Genomic DNA, 24,671 nt, shown 5'->3' with positions numbered 1-24,671 from the left:
AGCCACCTCTCCCCGCTTCTACAGCACTTAGCAGAAGCATCAACCCTCCCCCTCCCCCTCCCACCCCACTTGCACCAGCAGAAGCACCGACTCCCCCACCTCACCTTTCACCTTGCAAGCAGTAGCAAAGCCCTCGAAGAGACCATGATCCAGTGTCCAACAAAACCCACACAGTTCATAACCCAGCACTTTGGTATGTCAGACAAACTCTCTCTCTCCAGTGAGGAAGAGAGAGAGAACACTCCTGAAACGTGAGCGGAAGACCAGCAGCTCGCTGTTCCAATGTTACAATCTTCCACATCACTTCTCCAAGCCCCCTGGCTCAAGGATTGAGAGGCTCCCACTCACCATCAAAAGACAGAGAGCGAGAGGGATGGCTCAAGTACAGGGGCCTTCCTCCGACAGATGCGCACATCGCCTGCTGTCCCGATGTCTCAGCCTCTCACGTCACTTCAGATGGCAAAACTGGCGAGGAACTGGGTCATCTCAGGGCTGGTCCCTGAAGGAGGATGTCCTCCAGTCTATTCCTCAAGATAGTGAAGTGCCAGGCTGCACAGCTAGTTCGAGAATGCACTGTTTGTGAAGAGCCGCAGCTTGAACCGCAGATCACGAGCTCCAACAGCACCCCATCTTGGAAAGAAAGAAAAGACATAAGAGAAGAAGAATCTGTTTCGTGGACAAACTGGAAGAAGTCACCCAGTCTGCATAAACTGCTGTTGCTACCTTTTCTAGCTTCTTCTCCCGTGGTATGATGCCATTCTATGTATAATTTGTGTATAGTTTGTATTTTATGTGTTTCTGTATATGTTGTATGTGTCTGGATGCTGCTGTAAGTAATTAAAGAAAATATACCTCTAGCTCATTGTACCATGAAGCAACCAGCACAATCTTAACCCCTACCTCTAGCAACATTGTGACCACTTTGATTACTCTGATCTAAACTGACTTTTTTTTTTAAAAAATTGCTTTAACTGTGGTGGTGTTTTCTTATAAAAACTTTGCATAATTTTTGTTCAGTTCATGATTTTCTTGTGAACCCTGCTTACATCATGCTATGGGCCTGTGATGCTGCTGCAAGTAAGTTTTTTCACACACCTGTGCAGACACGCAAAGTTCAAAGTTAATATATTATCAAAGTGCATACTATACACGTCACCACATACAGTCCTGAGATTCACTTTCTTGTGCACATTCATAGTAAATACAAAGAAACGCAATAGAATTAATAAAAAAAACTACACTCAAAGATGGACAAACAACTAATGTGCAAAAGACAAGTACAAAAATAAAATAATCATAAATAAGTAAATAAATAATATTGAGAACATAACTTGTAGGGTTCGTGAAAGTAAGTCCATAGGTTGTGTATATGACAATAAACTCAAATTTGACTTTGACATATCACAATAAACCTGACTTGACTTTAAAACAATTGATGCCAATAAAAAGGGACCATCTCACAGACAGTTGTCCTTCAAGGCTCAATGGTACTTCCTATAATTTTGGGACGAGACAGACAGAGCAGCTCAAGTTGTCTGAGTCAGTGTTAATACTCCATATAAATACTTGCAAATCATACCAGTGTAGTGCACCACATCTCAAATAGTGATGAGTCAGAGTACAGGAAGGAGATAGGTGTCGTGACAATGACCTTTCCCCTCAACATCAACAAAACAAAATTGCTGGTCGTTGACTTCAGGAAGAGGGGTGACGCAGATGCTTCTGTCAACGAAAGCAGTGCTGAGATTGAGAGTTTCAAGTTCCTAGGTGTGAACATCACCGACAGTCTGTCCTGGTCCAACCACAATAATGTCACAGACAAGGAAGCTCACCAACACCTCTACTTCCTCAGGTGGCGAAAGAAATTTGGCACGTCCCTGTTGGCTTTTACCAATTTTTATTGATGTACCACAGAAAACACTCTGTCTGGATGCAGAATGGCTTGGTGTGGCAATAGCTTTGCAAGTGACCACAAGAAACTACAGAGAGTTGTAGACAAGTCTCAGCACTTCACGGGTACCAGTCTCCTCGCCATGTGTGTTTTGTGAACGACGAGGGTTGCAAAGCCCCAGTGGTAAATCCATTGTAAATCACAACGTGGTGACAGATAGTAACAGGCTAGAAAACTTAGAACACAGAAAACCTACAACACAATACAGGCCCTTCGGCCCACAAAGCTGTGCCGACCATGTTCCTACCTTAGAACTACCTGGGCTTAACCCATAGCCCTCTATTTTTCTGAACTCCATGTAGCCATCCAGGAGTCTCTTAAAAGACCCTATTGTTTCCGCCTCCACCACTGCTGCCAGCAGCCCATTCTACGCACCTACCACTGACATCTCCTCTATACCTACTTCCAAGCAGCTTAAAACTGTGCCCTCTCATGCTAGCCACTTCAGCCCTGGGAAAAAGCCTCTGACTATCCACACGACCAATGCCTCTCATTATCTTGTACACCTCTATCAGGTCACCCCTCATCTTCCGTTACTCCAAGGAGAAAAGGCCGAGTTCACTCATCTATTCTCATAAGGCATGCTCCCCAATCCAGGCAACATCTTTGTGAATCTCCTCTGCACCCTTTCTGCGGTTTCACTTCCTGTAGTGAGGCGACCAAAACTGTGCACAGTACTCCAAGTGAGGTCTGACCAGGGTCCTATAAAGCTGTAACATTACCTCTTGGCTCTTAAACTCAATCCCACGATTGATGAAGGCCAATGCACCATATGCCTTCTTAACCACAGAGTCAACCTGTGTAGCAGCTTTGAGTGTCCTATGGACTCAGACCCCAAGATCCCTCTGATCTTCCACACTGCCAAGAGTCTTACCATTAATACTATTGGGACCATTAAGGCTAGTGGGAATTATCAGTTGTATTCACCAATATACTGAAGAGATAAAGAAAAAAAGATAAAATTAGTTCTATTTGTCACTCGTACATTGAAACATCAAAACACAGAGTGAAATGTGTTGTTTATGTCAAAGTCCAAAGTTGTGCTGGGGACAGCCCACAAATATCAATATAGCCAACAAAGACAGCCCACATCTTACTACCCCTAACCTGCAGGGCTTTGGATTGTGAGAGGAAACCAGAGCATCTGGAGAAAACCCACGTAGACATGGAGAGAACATGCCAACTCCTTATAGGCTGTGGCTGGAATTCAACCCTGATGACTGACCGATAGTGCAGTAAAGCGTTATGCTATCATGCCACCCAATCTACGAACTGGACTGGAGGAAGAGAAGGATCAAGGTTAGAGCCAACACAAGAACCATTTCTAAACTCCCCTGCTTCTGGCTCCATTCATTATATCTTTCAGAACTAATACTAAACTAAAATTCCTATTTTCATGGGGATCTGAGGAGGTGTGTTTTCATCCAGAGAACAATGAGTACCCAGAGGACACTGCCTAATACAGTGGTGCAAGCAGAGTCACTGACAACTTTGAAGACAACAATTGCATAAGTACAATACCATGTAAAAGTCTTAGGCACATATATACAGCTCGAGTGCCCGAGATTTTTGCACAGTAATATAGTAATTTTATGTATTACACTGTACTGCTGCTGCAACAAAAAAAAAATTAATTTCATGACATCTGCGAGTGATGATAAACTTGATTCTGTTATGGATCTCTATTGTTGACTGAGAGTGGGAAGGAGGCAGTGAGAGGGGAATCACGGTTGAGAAAACGAGAAAAGAGAGGGGAAGGGGCGGGAAGCATCAGAGTGACATTTTGTAGTGATCAATAAACCAATTGTTTAGAATCACATCATCTTGCCTGGCGTCTCAGGGCTGGGTGCGTCTGCACCCATGCCACCCCCTCCCGCCCCTGGCACTCCTTCTCTGCCACCTGTCCCACACCCCTCCCGCAGCGCTTCATCTTCGGCATTACCAACATCCTTTGCTCTCGCCAGGTTTACAAGCGCGCTCTGTGCTCCACGATGACAAATACAATACTGTGCAAGAGTCTTAGGCACCCTAGCTACAAATATATACTGTATATTGCACAGTACTGTAGATGGCTAGGTAAGGTTTAGAAGCATATGGGCCAACACAGGCAAATGAGACTAGCTAGAAGGACATCTTGCTCAACATTGATGAGATGGGCAGAAGGGCCTGATTCTGCACTGTATGACTCTACAACTCTAAGTGTCTACATGAACACTTGAGTCACCTAAGTACAGAGGGCTATAGGGCGAGCACTGTAAGGTACAAGAAGGTCCCCAGTGTTCAGTATGAACATGGTTTTCCGAGTGGCCTGCTTCCATACTGTATGACTAGCAATGAATGGCTGATGTGAAGGATCTCACAACATCCTACAAAACCGAACAGAAGAATTATTTAGGGAGATACAGCACAGAACAGGCCCTTCTGGCCCCATGAGTCGCATTGCCCAGCAACCCACATATTTTACCCTCGACCAGGGGTTCCTGTTATGTCTTGTAACTTCAAAACATTAAATTAATTCAAGGGAAACACTGGAGCCTGAAATATTTGTCTTTTGCTTTTAGTGAGGCGTGCACGTATCTTGAGGTAGTGTGAGGATGTACGTATGCAATTAACATATTTTTACAGATAACCCAGTATTAATTATTTGAACGAACAAGAATACTTAATCAAACTATACAAGATTACTCAAATATAACAAACATTAAACACACAACAGTTCCCAACGGTTCCCAGCCTTTTTTATGCCATGGAACAATGCCATTAATCAAGAGGCCCGTGTACTCCAGGTTCGGAACCCCTGCTCTAGACCAATCACAGGTCAATTTACAATGACCAATTAACTTACTAACTGTTATGTCTTGGACTGTGGGAGGAAACCAGAGCATCTGGAGGAAATCGACGCACTCATTGGGAGAATGGTGCCCTACTGAACTCTGGAATGTCCCGAGCTGTAATAGCATCATGCCAACCACTACAATATCCACAGCATCTCAGCTTCTATGTATCCCTTAACTAACATCTGTCAGAAAGGACACGGTAGCATAGTGGTTAGCACAATGCTTTACAGTGCAGGTGACCTGGGTTCAATTCCCACCACTGCCTGTAAGGACTTTGTACATTCTACCTGCATGGGTTTCCTCCAGGTGCTCCGGTTTTCTTCCCACAATCCAAAGATGTATCGGTTGGTAGGTTAAATTGTTATTATAAATTGTCCCATGAGTAGGTTAGGTTTAAATCGGGAGGTAACTGGGGGACATGCTTGAAGGGATGGAAGGGCCTATTTTGTGCCATATCTAAATAAATAAAAACCTTGCAGGAGAATTGCTAGACTAATATTCCCAAATTCATGGGGACCTGGAAGGGTTCTTGTTCATCCAGTGAGTGAAGAACTGCAGTACTTCAAGAAGGTGGCTCTCTACCACCTTCTCCAGGAGTAACAGGAATGTCCCGATGAAGCCTCAGCCCAAAGCATCTTCTGTTTATTCCCCACTATAGAAGCCGCCTGACCTGAGTTGCTCCAGCATTTTGTGTGTGTTGCTCGCAATACCTGGATCATTATCCCATTGTTGCTTTGGGACCATGCCTCCTGTATTACAGCAGTAAACACTATAGCAGATGGACTGTGAAGCCTGAGGTGAGGTTGCAGAAGGAGCAGGAACTGATCATAGTGCTATAACCTTTCGGTCACCTACCTCAGGAAAGATACCAATAAGATTGAAAGAGTGCAGAAACATTTACAAGGATGTTGCTGGAACTTGAGGACTTGAGTTATAGGGAAAGGTTGAATAAGTTAGGATTTTATTCTTTAGAACGTAGGAGAATGAGGGAAGATTTGATGGAGGTGTACAAAATTATGCCGGCTGGTGGTGTTTGGACATCAGCACTGGACTTTGAGGCAAGTGGTCCTAGGTTTAAATCCGGCCGGCTCTTTGCACGCTTTCCATCCGTGCTGGGTTGAGTGTTGAGCTAGCCTCCCGGCCTTGTAAAAAACAAAGTGCCAAGGAAATGGCAAGGTTGCCACCCGATGCGCCACAGGGAGCGGAGAGGAACAACAACAACATACAAAATAATGAGTGTGATAGACTGGGTAAATGCAAGCAGGCTTATTCCACTGAGTTTGGGTGAGACTAGAACTAGAGGTCATGGGTTAAGGACTAAAGGTGAAAGGTGAAATGTTTAAAGGGAACCTGAGGGGAATTTCTTCACTCAGAGGGTGGTACGAGTGTGGACCGAACTGCCGGTTAATGTGGATTTGATTGCATCATTTAGGAGAAGTTTGGATAAGTACATGGATGGTGGGGTAGGGTGGGGTGGGATGGAGGGTCACGGTGTATGTGCGAGTTTATGGGACTTGGCATGGACTAGATGGATTGAAGGGCCTCCTTCAGTGCTGTGGAGCTCTGTGGCTCTATGCCTCTGATGAATGATTCACTGGAAGCTCTTTCTATGCAGAAGAAGAGTAAGTGACAGAGTAATTGGTAAAATTTGCCTTTGGCTATCAGCTCCCTCCCCTCAACCCCTTCCAGCACGCCTGGCTCTATTTCAAGGAATCCAATTCACCTTCTAATTATATTACTTGTTTGTGCACAGTGGCTGCAGCGTGCACAATCTGCAAAATGAACTGCAGTTAGCCGACCAGAGTACGCTGAGGACATCTGCCAAACCCTTGAGCTTCTCTGCCAAGAGTAGCTGGCGCTTGGGGGCACAAACACCGATAAGTCGCTTCGAAATATATCGCTGCTCCTTCAACATCGCTGGGGTGTACATCCTGGAACTTCCCCACTGACAGCAATGTGGGAGTTTCTCTAGCCGGAAGGTCTGCAGTAGTTCAGCAAGGTAACCTGAACATCACCTTCTCCAGGGTAACTGGGTGCCATGGTGGCACATTGCTATTATAGATCGGGGAATTCTGTTGTTTGAAGTTCAATTCTGGCGCCATTCTGAAAGGAGTCTTTGTATGTCCTCCCCATGGAATATGTGGGCTCTCTCCAGATGCTCCGGTTTCCTCTCACAGTCCAAAGACTTACCGGGTAGGTTAACTGGTCATTGTAAATTGTCCTGTGCGTAGGATAGGGTTAATTGGGTTGGTTAGGTTGCTGAAATGGCATGGCTCAAAGGGCCAGAAGGGCCTACTCTGCACTGTATCACCAAATAATTAAAATAGCAAATACATAAAATAATTTAGGGATAAGAGATAATATGGGGCTGAACTGTGGTAATATATAGGTCTGCACGTGTATGTTCAAATCCCATCCTCGTCAACAAATGTGTGTTTACACGGAGCTAGGACTACAATAGTGTCACATAATAAAACATCCTTACAGAGTCATTTTAGTAACAGTACACGCTGAGCAACTTAGAGTGTGAAACTGCGAAATGGCCCAGCTGAGATGAAAACCTGCACACTCAAAAACCCACACCCAAAAGAGTGCTTCTTGTACATAGGATTCACTGTGTGATTAAGTGTACTCACCACATTCTTGCAATCAATCTGATACGGTTCACCCAGGATGCTACTTGGATCAGAGGCATGAACTATAATGAAAGGATGAAAAATCTTGTGTTATTTTCCCTTTGAGCACCGTTAACCATTGAGCACATCTACATGGAGCGCTGATGCAAGAAAGCAGCACCCATCATCAGGCCATGCTGTCTGCTCACTGTTGCCTTTGGACTGGAGGTACATGAACCTTAGGCCCCACGCCACCAGGTTCAACCATCAAGCATCACGTTCCTGAACCAGTGCGGGTAACTTCTCTCACCTGAAATCTGAACCAATTCCTCAACTTAGGCATTCACTTTCAAATATTTTTGCCCGCTGACTTAACCTATTTATATCCCTCTGCAAACTCTCCACATCATCTGCACTGTAACTACTACATTCTCCCAATCGAGGAGAGGTGTGTGTAGTTCATCTTTGTGTCAGAAAGATGGCATGGACTTGCAGCAGAGTGGTGCTCTATCAATACCATCCAGGTATCCTAGTGCAGACTACATTGCTAAGGGATTGTGCAATACTGTATGACCTTCTGACTCAGAGATGAGAGGACTGCATACAGAGCTGCAAAAGACAATCGTATTGACTCTGCCCTCTGCAATGGCTCAGACTAAGGAGTATAACTTGGATATTGAATTGCTCCTGGCTACCTTCTGATGTCTAGATCTCATTGCCTGAATCAATGGAAGACACTGGCCAATTCCAAGGGTACCTCTCCCTCTCCCTATTGTTACCACGCTCACATAACCACTGACTGGGCTCAATCTGATTCTTAAAAGGTTTGAGTGTGGTGCGATGCATAGTTGGTATGGAACTTGAGGAGGACCTGCCAATAACATAATATCTAGTTTAGTGCATTAACCCTGGGGCAAGATATCCATACAGAGAAGTAAACGTGTGGCACTGAGAAACACAACGAGGATTGGAAGACAGGCTAATGCATTATTGATGACCTTGCTCACTACATTCTCAAAGGAAGAATCAGATCTGTACCTTGAGAACAGAACAATTTTATTATAAACCCAAGAACCTCCAAACCATAAACACATGAGAAGAGTCAAGACCAGGGTTAATCTCCAGTAACCAATCTTTCCCAATCAGCAAAGTTCAAAGTAAATTTATCATCAAAGTGCATATATGTCACCATATACAACCCAGAGATTCACTTTCTTGCAGACATTCACAATGAATCCAGAGAAACAATACAACTAATGATAAAATCGCACATAACAAGACGGACAGACAAAGTATAGAAAACAACTATATCAATACAAAAGAAAAGCAACAAATATCCTGTCAATTCTGGTGGGCTTTTAAAAATATCTATTTATTTAATCCTCCAAGAAGAACACAAACTTGTCATAGGGTTTGGAGGGTTGTGTGCATCAATGACCCAGACAGCCATGTTGGCTGGAGTCAGGGCCTTTTGCTTTGGCTCTTTGTAGGGTTATCCATGCCAAACAGGTCAAAGGGTAGAGGCCAGACTAATAGTGGTCTACCAGTTCTCCAGATTCGGGAGTTCAGCTCAGGGCTAATAATCCTGACTAGTCAAAAAAAACTGTTACGGAAACAGCAATGAAAATGGAGGATTTTCATTGCTGCCCTAAGTGCCAGTGGTGTAAAAGGCAGTAACAACACATTTTTATTTAATGAATTTGTTATAAAAGTTTTTGAAACTTTGGAAAAATAATTGACTTTTGGACCCATGAGACCATTCTCTTGTTCCATTTGCTTTTGGCTGTTGGATCCTCCATCTCTAGCTCAGTATCTCTCAATATTTTTTCAGCAAAACCTAGCTTTGGAAAATTTAAATTGACCCATGCCTATGCTAAATACTTTTTCCTAACCTAAGTGGGCTTATTTTCATTTGGGTGAGAAACAGGGATGGAACTTCCTTCCCCAACTGTCTTCACCTCTCCCCCTCTAATTTTTCCACCAATCAACCACTCTGACTGAGCCTTTAGTCATCTGACCTTTATAAAACATAGAACATTGAACAGCATTGCACAGAAACAGGCCCTTCGGTCCAGGATATTTTGTTAGACTAATTAAACTAGTAATTAAATACAAGATTCAGGATCGTTTAATATCATCTCCAGTTCGTTATGTGTCGTATGATGTAGGCGATCAGGGACTTTCCATAACCAAGATTGTTCTCGGCAAAGTTTTCTACACAAGTAGTTCACCATTGCCTTCTTCTAGGCAGTATCTTCACAAGACAGGTGACTCCAACCTTTATCAATACTCTTAAGCGATTGTCTGCCTGCTGTCAGTGGTCGTATAACTTGTGATATGCACCAGCTGCTTATACGATCATCCACTATCTGCTCCTTTGGTCTCACATGACCCTGATCAGGTGCTACACCTTGTCCAAGGGAAACCTGCAGGCTAGTGGAGGGAAGGAGCACCTTATACCTCTTTTGGTGGAGATATATTTCCACCCTGTCACCCAATTTCCTGTACACAAGTGTAAAGGAGAAAAAAATAATTGTTACTCTGGGTCCAATGCTGTACAAAAAACGACAGTAAGAAAGAAAACAATAATAAAAAACACAATAGATATCAATACATAAGATAGCTTATATACCTAGGTTGATAGTTTGCTCATAAAGTGACTTTAAGTAAATGAGTGTGATTCTGACAGGAAATGATAATGTAGTGGTGGTTGGAGGTGTGGAGGGATGGATTAGTGGGTGGAGATGTTGATCAGCCTTACTGCTTGGGGAAAGTAAATGTTTTTGAGTCTGGTGGTCCTGGCGTGGATGCTATGTAGCCTCTTCCCTGATGGGAGTGGGATGGTTGCGTGGTGGTTAGCATATTGCTTTACAGTACCAGTGACCTGGGTTCAGTTCCCGCTGCTGTCTGTAATGAATTTGTCTGTTCTCCCTGTGACCACGTGGGATTCCTCTGGGTGCTCCAGTTTCCTCTACAGCCCAAAGATGCAGCAGTTGGTAGGTTAATTGGTCACTGTAAATTGACTTGTGATTAGCCTAACATTAAATCAGAGGGTATTGCTGGGCAGCGCAGCTCGAAGAGCTGGAGAAGCCTATTCTGCACTGTATCTCAATAAATAAATAAATGAGTAAACAAACAAACTGTCCATGAGCAGGGTGATGGGATTTTTCCTTAGATTGCTGGTCTTTTTTGTCACCTTTCTGTATATATAACCTTGATGTTGGGTTGTCTGGTAGGAGTGATGCATTGGGCAGATTTGACTACCCCATTGTAGAGCCTTCCTGTTCGTCGCATTGCAGGAAATGCTTATCTAAACCATTCCTTTTTGCCCACACAATGCCCACATCCCTCTATCGTTGGTCCATCCATAAACTTTTTAAATGTTTCCGTTGTATCTGCCATCACTACCTTGCTTGGCAACAAATTCCAGACACCCACTGCTCTCTGTGTAAAAGTAACTTGCTCCACAGATCTCCTTTGAATTTAACCCCTCACCCCCTATCTCATCTTGCAATATCTTCTTACTTTGCTTAACTGGTCCAATTTAACCCGAGAAGGATCATGGGCTGCCCTGCCCCATTTCTACATAAACACAAGTTATTAACTAACTTCTTTTAATTAATTAACAACGTACTACTCAGAAACCTTCCAAAAATTGGCTACGGTCCCTGAGGAATGAAAGTTTGTTATCTCTTCCTTAAAGTGAAACTATATTTCTATCTATTGAAGTAGTATTTAATATGCTTTTTATGATATTAAAACTTCTAGTTACTTTTATTTTTACTGAACTTTTCAAAGATCCATCCCTTGGGATCCGCCAGTGTTCGATCCAGCAGAAGATGATTTTTTTTAAAATATGTGCACTGTAGACTATTGAGAATGATCATATATATTTTAACATAATGTTTCCGGAATAATCTTTTAGGAACACATTCTTCCCCTCTGCCATCAGATTTTGAAGTGGACAATGAAGACTACCTCATTATTTTTGCTCTCTTTTTGCACTAGTTATTGGATACATATATAGTACCATGTAAAAGGCTCATACAGTATATAATATAGCTAGGGTACCTAAGACTTTTGCACAGCACTGTATTTGTCAACATGGAGCAGAGAACGAGTTGGTAAATCCGGCGGGAGCAAAGGATGTCGAGAACGGTGAGGGTAGAGTGCACTGAAAGTGATGTTCGTCGGGTGGCGGGGCAGAGAAGTGCCAGGGGCAGGGGTTGCATGGGCACAGACAGCCCCAGCTCTGAGACACCAGATAATAGATTCCAAACAATTGGTTTATTGATCATTATAGAATGTCTCCCTAATGCCTCTTAATCCCTTCCCCCTTTCCTAACCATGCTTCCCCTCTCCCTGCCTCCTTCCCACTCTCAGCCCACAATAGAGACCCATATCCGAATCAGGTTTAACATCACTCACATATGACATGATTTTTTTTGCGGGAGCGGTGTAGTACAATACATAAAATTACAACAGTCCTGTGCAAGGATCTTAGGCACCCTAGCTACATATATATGCCCTAAGATTTTTGCACAGAACTGTATGTCAGTGATAATAAACTTGGTTCTGATCCTGAAGCAATTGATTTAGGAATATTTTGGGGAACTATTCCCTTGAATTTTAGACACCTAAGAATTGAACTGCTGTTTTCGTCAACATGGACCGAAGAACATTCTACCTTGTGCAGGTAAGAGTCTGATCTCTTCTGGTACCTATGATAATATAATTAATTTATCTTAATTTACTGTAGATTGTGGCTTCTTTCCCCATCCTTTCCCGTGCTGGTGAAAGTTCCTGGCCCGAAACATTGACTTTTCATTCATTTCCATAGATGCTGTCTAACCTATTGTTGTTCTCCAGCATTTTGCGTGTGTTGCTCAACATTTCCAGCAACTGCAGAATATTTTGATTTTAAAATCTCCTTTGCAAACTTCAGCATCCTTCCTACAACGAGGTGACTAATTCCTCTGGTTAGTCTTCTGAGCTTTCCTGCATACACACTTGGCTGATTTAATCTTTCCTCAGACAGGCTCTGTCGTTTCAGAAGTCAGTCTGGTAATTGAAGGGCAGTTTAATCAGTCTGACGTGAAGTGTACAAATGTCATATAATATCGATTACACTGTACATTACAGTAATGTTGGAGTTTGATGCAGAAAAGGACACCAGCTTAACGCAATGGCACACTTTGTAAAAGTTGCCTTGAAGCACCAGAAACTGGGGTTCAGTTGTGACATCAGGTGCTGCTTTGCTTGGAGCTAGCATTTTCTCCCTGTGGCCATGTCAAACTCAAAGTAAACTTGTTATCAGTTTACGTATATGTCACCTTGTGATCATTTTCTTGCAGGCATTCACAGGAAAACAAAGAAATACAATAGAATCAAGGAAACGCTGGACACAGCAAAGACTGACAACCAATCTTCAATAGAAGACAAACTGAGCAAATAAAAATATAAATAAATAATACTGAGAAGATGAGTTGTGGAGTCCTTGAAAGTGAGTCCATAGGTTGTGCAATCAGTTCAGAGTTGAGGTGTGTGAAGTTGTCCACCTTGGTTCAAGAACCTGGTGCCTGAAGGGTAATAATTGTTCGTGAATCTGATGGTGTGAGACCTAAGGCTCCTGTACCTCCTTCTTCCTGATGGCAGGAGTGAGAAGAGAGCATGGCTGGGAGGTTGAGGGTTCTTGATGGATGCCGCGTTCTCGTGGCAGCACTCCTTGTCGATGTGCTCTTTCAGGTGCTTCAGTTTCCTCCCACATTCCACGTAGACCCGGCAGGTGAATCCACTACTGTAAATTGTAATAGTTGTGGATGAGTGATGGAATTTCAGCAGAGTTGATGGGAATATGGAGAGAACACAATGGGATGATGTTGGGATTAGTATAAATGGGTGGTTGATGCTTAGCTGTGACTTGTTGGGTTGAATGGCCTATTTTCTTTCTGTAGTCAGTGATTAACACCAAGTAGCAAACGGATTCATTGGGCAAATTTTACCTAATGATTTAATTACTTAATTGTACCTTTTAAAGCATTAATACTTGTGAACTTTGATCAAGAAACCAAGGTGAATGAGGTAGTAGGGCTTGTCTCTTTTAGCCATTAGACCACAAGGCATAGGAGCAGAATTAGACCATTCGGCCCATCAAGTCTGCTCCTTCATTCCATCATGGCTGATTTATTATCCCTCTCAACCCCATTCTCCAGCCTTCTTCCTGTAACCTCTGATGCTCTTACTAATCAAGGACCTATCAACATCTGCTTTAAATATACGCAATGACTTAACCTCCAGTGTTCTGTGGCAATGAAATTCCACAGATTCACCACTATCTGGTTAAAGAAATTCCTCATCTCTGTTCTAAATGGGCATTCCTCCATTCTGAGGCTGTGCCCTCTGGTCCTAGACTGCCCTAAAACTGGTTTCAATGGGATAATTCTCATGAATCTCCTCTGGACCCTCTCCAATGGCAGCACTTCCCTTCTTAGATATTGGACACAAAACACATGACGAGCATGGTCTGACCAATGCCTTATAAATTCTCAACATTACATCCTTGCTTAATATTCTAGTCCTCTTGAAATGAATGCTAACGTTGCATTTTCCTTCCTCACCACTGACTCAATCTGCAAGTTTATCTTTGAGGATCCTGCACAAGGACTCCCAAGCCCTTTGCACTTCTGAGTTTTGAATTTGCTCCCTGTTAAAAAAAAAACATTCTCGGCCTTAATTTCTTCTGCAAATGTGCGTGCCCATACACTTCCCTACTCTGTATTCCATCGTCCACTTCTTTCACATTCTCCTAACTGGTCCACGTCTGTCTGCAAAATCCCTGTTTCCTTATTACTAGCTGCCCCTCCACATATCTTTGCATCATCTTTGTACCTCAAAAAGGTGGTATCTATCATAAAAGGTACCCATCACCCAGGACATGCCCTCTTCTCACTGTTACCTCAGGGAGGAGAAACAGAAGCATGAAGACACTCACTCAACATTTTAGAAACAGCTTCTTCCCCTCTACCATCAAGTTTCTGAATGGGCATTGAACCCATATACACTACCTGATGACTTTTGTTCCTTTTTTGCTCTCTTATTGCACAATTTATTTAATTTATATATTAATTTATCTATCTCTATCTATATAGTTGGTAGGGTAGAGGTATGTCTCTACCAAAGGAGGTGTAAGGTGCTCTTTCCCACTGCTAGCCTGCAGGTTACCCTTAGGTAAGGTGTAGCATCTGCTTAGCTTCCCCCCCCCCCCCCGCGGATCAGAGACACGTGAAGCCATGGGAGAGGGTGGTGGATGGTTGTATGAGCAGCTGGTGCTTATCACCAGTCTGAGTTATGAGACCACTGACACCAGGCAGGCAGTCTCTGAAGAATATTAATAATATCTGGGGTCACCCGTCTTATGTTGTAAGGACTTTTCCCCAGAAGGCAATGGAAAACCACTTCTGTAGAAAAATTTGCCAAGAACAATCATGGTCAAGCCACGTCATACAACACAGCACATAGTGATGATGTATATTTCACATGGTAATTTATAGGTTTTTTAAATTACGTATTGCAATGTACTTTTGCTGCAAAACAACAAATTTCATGACACATGCCAGTGATAAACCAGATTCAGATTCTAATACTGATCAATGCCTTGTTAGAAACATAGGTATCTACAGCACATTACAGGCCCTTTGGCCCACAATGTTGTGCCGACCATGTAATCTACTCTAGAATTTCCCTACTGCATAGCCCTCTATTTTTCTAAGCTCCATGTATCTATCTAAGAGTCTCTTAAAAGACCCTTTAGTATCTGCCTCTACCACTGTCACTGGCAGTGCATTCCACGCACTCATCATCTTCTGTGAGAAAAACTTCCCCCTGACATCCCCTTTGTACCTACTTCCAAGCACCTTAAAACTATGCCCCTCATGTTAGCCACTTCAGCCCTGGGAAAAAGCCTCTGACTATCCACACGATTAATGACTCTCATCATCTCATACAGCTCTTGCAGGTCACCTCTGATCCTCCACCGCTCCAAGGAGAAAAGGCCAGGTACATTCAACATATTCTCATAAGGCATGCTCTCCAATCCAGGCAACATCCTTCTAAATCTCCTCTGCACTCTCTCTATAGTATCCACATCCTTCCTGTAATGAGGTGACCAGAACTGAACACAGTACTCCATGTGGGATCTAACTAAGGTCTTATATAGCTGTAACATTACCTCACAGCTCTTGAACTCAATCCCACAGTTGATGAAAGCTAACACACCATGCACCTTCTTAACAACACTGTCAAACTGTGCAGCAGCTTTGAGTGTCCTATGGACTCGGACCCCAAGACCTCACTGATTCTCCACACTGCCAAGAATCTTACCATTAATATTATATTCTGTCTTCAAATTTGACCTACAGAAATGAACCACTTCATACTTACCTGGGTTGACCTCCATCTGCCACTTCTCAGCCCAGTTCTGCATCCTATCAATGTCCTGCTGTAACCTCTGACAGTCCTCCAGACCCTCCACAACAGCCCCAACCTTTCTGTCATCAGCAGACTTACTAACCCATCCTTCTACTTCCTCATATGGTCTGTACACACCAGATGTGTAGTGAAAAAAGCACAACAGCGCCTGTCACCTCAGACAGTTGAAGAAGTTTGGTGTGGGCCCCCAGATCCTAAGAACTTTCTACAGGGGCACAACTGAGAGCATCCTGACTGGCTGCATCACTGCCTGGTATGGGAACTGTACCTCCCTCAATAGCTGGACTCTGCAGAGAGTGGTGCAGACAGCCCAGCGCATCTGTAGATGTGAACTTCCCACTATTCAGGACATTTACAAAGACAGGTGTGTAAAAAGGACCCAAAGGATCACTGGGGACCTGAGTCACCCCAGCCACAGACTGTTGCAGCTGCTACCAACTGGGAAATGGTACAACATCATAAAAGCCAGGACCAACAGGCTCCGGGACAGCTTCTTCCACCACACCATCCCACTAATTAATTCCTGCTAATACAATTGTATTTCTGTGTTATATTGACTGTCCTGTTGTACATACTATTTATTATAAATTAGTATAAATTGCACATTGCACATTTAGATGGAGATGTAACAAAGATTTTTACTCCTCATGTATATGAAGGATGTAAGTAATAAAGTAAATTCAATTCATCCAGGTCACTTATAAAAATTACAAAGAGGAGGAATCCCAGAACAGATCCCTGTGGAACACCACTGGTCACCGACCTCTATGCGGAATATGAACCATCTACAATCACCCTTTGCATTCTGTGGGCAAACCAATTCGCGATCCACAAAGTAAGGTCTCCTTGGATCCCATGTCTCATTACTTTCAGAATGAGCCTTGCATAGGAACCTTATCAAATGCCTTACTGAAATCCATATACACTGCTCTACCTTCATCAATGTGTCTTGTTACATCCTCAAAGAACTCAATCATATTTGTAAGGTATGACCTGCTCTTGACAAAGCCATGCTGACTATCCCTAATCAGATTATGTCTCTCCAAATGCTCATAAATCCTGCCTCTCAGGATCTTTTTCAACAAGCTGCTCACCACTGTTCTGAGCTGTAATCTCCATGGCTAGGAAATTTAGTTGTGCAGTAATTGAAAATACTCTTTTTCCTGCTGGGAAGATTCACAACCATGGTAAAAAGGATGAGATTAGGTGGGCACCTTGGTTGGCATGGGTGATTCGGGATGAAGGGCTTGGTTTCTTGCTGTATTACTTTAAGACTCTCATCACCTCATAATGTAACCAGCATAATGTAACTCTGGTGTGAGTTACACTTAAATCTTGTTATGAGTTTCCACATCAGGCACATTTCCTCAGGATATTTTGGAGAGATTTATAGAGACATACAGCATGGAAACAGGCCCTTTGGCCCATCACGTTCATGCCAACCAAGATGGAAGTGAAGTTGGAATTGGTTTATTATTAACCCTTCAAGAGGACCATAACCTTGCCGAGGTTTCGGGGCTTGCGTGCCTCAATGACCCAGAGAGCTGTGTGGCCTGGGGTCAAGGTTTTATGCTTTGGCTCTCGGTAAGATCACCCTTGCCAAAAAGTTCAAAGGGTAGAGGTCAGAGTAAGAGTGGTCCACCAGACCTTCAAGGCCCGGGGATTCAGCTCAGGGCTAACAACACTGACTGGTAAAACTAAATTATTATGGAAAAAGCAGTGAAGAATCCTTCTACATCTGAGTGTGACAGTATTGCCGAGTCTCCATCTGGGATTTGCATAACTGACGGTAGTGAAAGCAGAGAGAAAGCTAATGATATGAAGAAGTATGCCCTGAACACCACCAGAGATGGAGAACCTTCATTGCTACCCTAAACACCAGCGGAGTAATGGGCAGTAAGTTATTATAGTCACATGTAACGAGGTACAGTGAAAAAGTTGTCTTGTATAGACCATAAGACCGTAAAACATAGGAGCAGAATTAGGCCAATTGGCTCATTGAGTCTGCTCCGTGACTCAATCATGGCTGATCCTTTTTCTCCCTCCTCTTCAACCCCAGTTCCCGGCCTTCTCCCCGTAACCTTTGATGCCATTTCCAATCAAGAACCTATCAATCTCTGCCTTAAATACACCCAATGACCTGGCCTCCACAGCTGCATGTGGCAACAAATTCCACAAGTGAATACTGTTCATGGGGATCAACTGACAAACTTCATCTCATTCAGAATGCTGCTGCTAGAGTTTTAACTAAAACTAGGATGAAGGAGCACATCGCTTCCATCCTAGCTACTCTGCTTTGGCTTCCTGTAGCTTTTAGAATTGATTTTAAAGTTCTCCTGCTTGCTTTTAAATCTCTTAATGGTCTGGGACTGGATGACATCACAGAATTGCTTTTGTTTTATAATCCTGCTTGAGCTCTTGGGTCTTCTCCTGTCGGTCTCTTAAATTTAAACAAACTCCCTCAAAAGATAATTGACAGGCCAGCTTTTGTGAACTACGCTCCTAAACTGTGGAATTCATTTCCTAAAACTATAAGGGATGAAGACTCAATAGACACTTTTAAACACCAGTATAAAACTTATTTAGTTAACCTTGCTTTTAACTAACATCTTCTTTATCTTTAATTTTCATATTTTTTATTTTCTGTTTTCATGTTTGTACTTTATCCCACTGTAAAGCACGATGAGCAATATTGAGGATATGAAAAGTGCTCTATAAATAAAGTTAATATTACTATTATTATCAGTTTATTACAGAGTGCATTTCATTACAGGAAGCATGTGGAAGCTTTAGAGAAGTTTCAGAGGAGATTTACTGGGTTGCAACATGGAGCAGTGGATGTGTCATGAGAAGGAAGATTAAGCAAATCTGGGCTTTTCCCTTTGGAGCAATGATGAATGAGAAGTGACTTGATAGATGTGTGTGAAATTATGAAAAACATAGATATAGAGTGAACATCTGTCCATTCACCTCCTCCCCCATCTCCATTCATGGCTCCAAATATCCCTTCCAGTAGAGGCAACACTTCACCTGTGAATCTGCTGGGGTTGTCTATTGTGTCCGGTGCTCCCAATGCGGCCTCCTCTGCACTGGTGAAACCCGTGTAAATTGCTGGACAGTTTCGTTAAGCGCCTCCACTCCATCTGTCAAAAGCAGAACTTCCTGGTGGCCAAACGTTATAATTCGGATCCCCATTCTCATTCAGACACGTTGGTCCATGGCCTCCCCTTGTGTGCCAAGATGAGGCTACACTCAGGGTGGAGGAGCAACACCTTATATTCCTTCTGGGTAGCCTCCAACCCAATGGCATGAATATTGATTTCTATTCTGGTAAAAAAACACCCCCTCATCCTTCCCTTTCTCCTATGGTCCACTGTCCTCTCCTATCAGATCCTTTCTCTCCAGCTCTTTACTTTTCCCACCCAGCTGGCTTCACCTATCACTTTCTAGTTATACTCCTTCCCCTCCTCTCCTCAACCTTTTTATTCTGGCATCTTCCCCCTTCCTTCTCATTCCTGAAGAACAGTCTCAGTCCAAAACCTCGACTGTTTATTCATTTCCATGGATGTTGCCTGACCTGTTGAGTTCCTCCAGCATTTTGTGTGTGTCACTCTGTACTTCCATCATCTGCAACCTTTTCCATTTCTACAGAGTGAGCAGCCTTACCTTTTTCCCAGATGGCAATGGCCAATACCAGATAAACATGGTTTAAAGTGAGTAGAAGAAAGATTAGGATAGGCTTTTTACACAGAGATTGGTGGGTGCCTAAAATGCTCCACTGGGAGTGATGGTAGAGGCTGATTCATTCGCGACTTTTAAAGACTCTTTAGTGATTCCAAGTCAAAGTCAAAGTGAATTCATCATCACCATATACTACCTTGAGATTCATTTTCTTGCAGGTATTCATAGCAGAACAAAGAAATACAATCAATAAAATCAATGAAAAGCAGCACACAAAAAAAGTACAAAGTACAAAGTTCCAAGTAAGTTCATTATCAAAGTACATACATGTCACTACATACAACCTGGAGATTCATTTTCTTGTGAGCATACTTATATTCTATAGAATAGGAATATTCCTTTCTGAGAATATGTTGAGTGAACTTGGTCTTTTCTCCTTGGAGCGATGGAGGATGAGATGTGACCTGATAGAGGTGTTTAAGATGATGACAGGCGTTGATCGTGTGGACAGCCAGAGGCTTCTTCCCAGGGCTGAAATGGCTAACATGAAGGGGCATAGTTTTAAGGTGCTTGGAAGTAAGTACAAGGGGGATGTCAGAGGTAAGTTTTTCACACAGAGAGTGGTGGTTATGTGGAATGCACTGCCAATGACAGTGGTAGAGGTGGATACAATAGGGTCTTTTAAGAGACTCTTAGCTAGGTACATGCAGCTTAGAAAAAAGAGGGCAGGTGGTAGGAAAATTCTAGGCAGTTTTTAGAGTAGATTACAAGGTCGGCACAACATTGTGGGCCAAAGGGCCTGTAATAGAAACATAGAAACATAGAAAATAGGTGCAGGAGTAGGCCATTCGGCCCTTCGAGCCTGCACCGCCATTTATTATGATCATGGCTGATCATCCAACTCAGAACCCAGCCTTCCCTCCATACCCCCTGACCCCTGTAGCCACAAGGGCCATATCTAACTTCCTTTTAAACATAGCTAATGAACTGGCCTCAACAGTTTGCTGTGGCAGAGAATTCCACAGATTCACCACTCTCTGTGTGAAGAAGTTTTTCCTAACCTCGGTCCTAAAAGGCTTCCCCTCTATCCTCAAACTGTGACCCCTCGTTCTAGACCTCCCCAACATCGGGAACAATCTTCCTGCATCTAGCCTGCGAATCCTCTCGCTATAAATGCCAGCATACCGTTCGCCTTTTTCACCGCCTGCTGTACCTGCATGCCCACTTTCAATGACTGGTGTATAATGACACCCAGGTCTCGTTGCACCTCCCCTTTTCCTAATCGGCCACCATTCAGATAATAATCTGTTTTCCTATTTTTGCCACCAAAGTGGATAACTTCACATTTATCCACATTAAATTGCATCTGCCATGAGTTTGCCCACTCACCCAACCTATCCAAGTCACCCTGCATCCTCTTAGCATCCTCCTCACTGCTAACACTGCCACCCAGCTTCGTGTCATCCGCAAACTTGGAGATGCTGCATTTAATTCCCTCATCCAAGTCATTAATATATATTGTAAACAACTGGGGTCCCAGCACTGAGCCTTGCGGTACCCCACTAGTCACCGCCTGCCATTCTGAAAAGGTCCCGTTTATTCCCACAGTTGTAGATGTGCTGTAGATTTCCATGTTTCTATAACAGTATCAATGAAAGACTGACAAACAACCAATAAGCAAAAGACAAACTGTGAAAATACAAAAAGTAAGTAAATAATACTGAGATGAATTGCAGAGTCCTTGGAAGTGAATCCATGGATTGTGGAATGAGTTGAGTTGAGACACCTGTTGTGACGGGAGGCAAATTGGAATGGATCCTCTGGCAGGAGTTAATATGCTTCATGGCCAACCTCTCAAAGCCCTTCGTCACAGTGGATGCAAATGCTACTGGATGATAGTGGTCGAGGCACATAATGTAAGAAAATTGGAGGGCTATGAGCTCTGTAGGATTGAAGGCTTAGATTGATCATGGTCTGTAGTGTTCTGGTGCAGTGTGTTGAAACTCTGACTAAACACCAAGTTAGGCCGGAGCCAATGAAGACAGAGTCGTGGTAAGGTTAACCATTTACTGTTCACTTTTCCACATTAACATCGTATGGTGAAAACTGTTGATAAAAGAATACAAACCTATAGAGCGTCTGTTTCATTCCGGAGACGATGCGCGCTCTCTCCTTTTAGCGAGAGTCTCCAGCCGCCCCGAGTAGGAGCGAGAGGGCGGGGGGTCCCGCCAAAACGCCGCCGGGCCCGAGCCCACCCCGCGTCTGAAACTGAAAAGCCGGCACCCGCGCCGCTTCCTTAACAGAAACAGCGCTAATATTTTTACTTCAAATACTTTCATAGGAACTTACGGTGTTGTTTCTAGAATGTTTCTGTGTGGGTAGAAACGGAGCTCTTCGCCATCATGCCGCTCGCATGACACCCGCCTTCACACCTTCCCTAACCGGAAGTTACGCATAAGACGCGGCGAAACCGGAGGTGACGTCATCGCATGCCGCGCTATACCATAGCCAATGGATTTACGTTTGTTATACTGTAACTTAATTATCAACCTTTAACTAGAAAATAGTTACAAACAAATCATTTAAAGCGTAGACCCAACAAAGTCAAATAAATTCCTTAAAGGCAACACACCCACACTGTGCTGTATTAGTCTGTGGTTTCCATGTTCTATGCTCCACTCCAGCATGTTCCATTCCAAGCCCTTACAATTGATAGCAGACCAAAACATAGAACTTGGAACATTTTACAGGGCAGAAACAGGTCTTTCGGCCCACAATGTTGTGCTAAACCAGTTAAAATAGTAATTGAAAGCCAACTAATCTCTTCTGCCTACATAATGACCATATCATCACAGTTTCCTCACATCTATGTGTCTCTCTGAATGTGGCTTAAAAGTTCCTAATGTATCTGCCTTTACCACCACCCCAGGCAGCGCATTCCAGGCATCCACCGCTCTCCGTGTACAAAATGTTGTCCTGCACATCTCCTTTGAAACTACAGCCTCTCACCCAAGTCTGGTATTAGATATTTTGACTCTGAGTAAAATATACTGTCTGTCTACTCTGTCTATGCCTCGCGTAATCTGGTAAACCATCAAATCTCTGCTCCAGAGAAAACAATCCAAGTTTGTCTAACCTCTCATCCAGGTAGCTTTATTGGCCAGACAATTTCCAACGAGTCAAGATAAATGTCCTTGCATTAATTTGACCTGAAATCACTGCTTATTGATGGATCTACTATGATGAATGCTGCAGATGTATGGTGTTTCAATGTCTATCCCCTGGCTAGGTACAATGACCTATTACACGATCAATACTCAGTAATCGACACTGACCCATCCTTTCTGTAATCACTGGTCCCTGCTCAGGTATTGCACATATTAATCATCATTACCTCCTGGATTAAGGCAGACTGTAACAGCCAAATTGAAGCCACTCTGTATTGGATATCATGATCTATCCATTGGTGCTGGAAGCGTGGCGACACTTGTGGGCTGCCCTGCATAATCCTCGCTGATTTGATTTGAAGCAAATGATATATTTCACTATTTTGTCATTTCAATGCATATGTGGCAAATAAAGTTATAAGCTGCAGCTATATAGGACCCTGGTCAGACTCCACTTGGAGTACTGTGCTCAGTTCTGGTCGCCTCACTACAGGAAGGATGTGGATACGATAGAAATGGTGCAGAGGAGATTTACAAGGACGTTGCCTGGATTGGGGAGCATGCCTTATGAAAACAGGTTGAGCGAACTCGGCCTTTTCTCCTTGGAGCGACGGAGGTTGAGAGGTGACCTGACAGAGGTGTATAAGATGATGAGAGGCATTGATCGTGTGGATAGTCAGAGACCTTTTCACAGGGCTGAAATGGCTAGCATGAGAGGGCACAGCTTTAAGTTGCCTGGAAGTAGGTACAGAGGAGATGTCAGGGGTAAGTTTTATACGCAGAGAATGGTGAGTGCATGGGATGGGCTGCTGGTGGCGATGGTGGAGGTTGGAACGATAGGGTCTTTTAAGAGACTCCTGGATGGCTACATGGAGCTTAGAAAAATAGAGGGCTATAGGTAAGCCTAGGTAGTTCTAAGGTAAGGACATGTTCGGCACAGCCTGTATTGTGCTGTAGGTTTTCTATGTTTCTATGTTTAAATCCAGCCACCAACCAATAGAACACTAGTATCTCCCATTCATTCTGACTTTAGAATCTTACTAAAGTCTTAGTAATAGACCATGGCCATATAGAGCCGTCCATTCATAGAGGACCACAACTTGTTGCTGGATTTGGAGGTCTGTGTGCCTCAAAGTGATGAGAGTCCTTGACAAGGATGGCTTGGTATCAAATGCTGGAGTATCCGAGGCTGGGATCGAGAGACGGTCTCAAACTGGATCGAGAATCTGAGCACAAAACAAACACCAGACAAAATTGTGAGTAGGCTTATAATTGGGCATGGAATCTCTGTTCAGGTGCACCTTAAATGCTCAATCCTTGGTGCCCAAAACATGATTGGCAATTAGCGGGACTCTCCTGAATCTTTAAAGGAGCCATGCCAGCTGTCCACACTCAGGGGAGTTAGAGAGTCTAAACCTGAGAAGCTGGCACAGATGGGTGTGTGTCGTAATAGGACCCCCCTCTGCTATGGCTGACTCCCGATGGACCTGTCTGCTCGGAGAGATGGTAATTGCAGTCATGGATGAAAACCAGATCCAAGATGTCTCTTTCAAGCACCCAGCACCTCTCCTCTGGTCCAAATCCTCCCCAGTCCATGAGATATTGCCGAACACTTCGAACAGTATGTGAGCCCAAAATTCTCCTCACGGTGAAAACCTGTTCCCTATCAACCTGCATGGGTTTGACTGGACCTTGAGCAGGTGATGGCTGGTCGTGGCCCAAGATTGGGGAATGGATCAACAATGTGATGAGTCTGGGCTAAGGCTAGCCCTCTTCAACCTCATGGTATAGTCCCACTCCTGCTCTGCTAGACGATTACCGCGACAGATGGACCTGTCGACCAGAGCCACTAAGTTCTCTGCTGGCTCTCCCAAGGCAAGGCTATCCTTCAGTTTATCTGGGAATCCTTAGTACGGCCGAGGCCATCCCGTTC

At 43.6% G+C, this 24,671-nt stretch overlaps 1 long non-coding RNA gene across 1 annotated transcript; it reads right to left on the bottom strand.

Moving 5' to 3' along the window:
* Positions 1 to 114: 114 nt before the first annotated feature.
* On the bottom strand, positions 115 to 21,998 carry LOC134349097 (uncharacterized). Its single transcript, XR_010018586.1, has 3 exons — positions 21,921 to 21,998; positions 7,425 to 7,486; positions 115 to 630 (listed from the first exon to the last, which is right to left on the bottom strand). It is a non-coding gene; the product is annotated as an uncharacterized LOC134349097 (long non-coding RNA).
* Between the last annotated feature and the right edge of the window lie 2,673 nt (positions 21,999 to 24,671).

This window comes from Mobula hypostoma, chromosome 7, assembly GCF_963921235.1.
Source record: "Mobula hypostoma chromosome 7, sMobHyp1.1, whole genome shotgun sequence".
In the NCBI taxonomy this organism is placed as follows: Eukaryota; Metazoa; Chordata; class Chondrichthyes; order Myliobatiformes; family Myliobatidae; genus Mobula; species Mobula hypostoma.
This window is presented reverse-complemented; position numbering and strand designations above follow the sequence as displayed.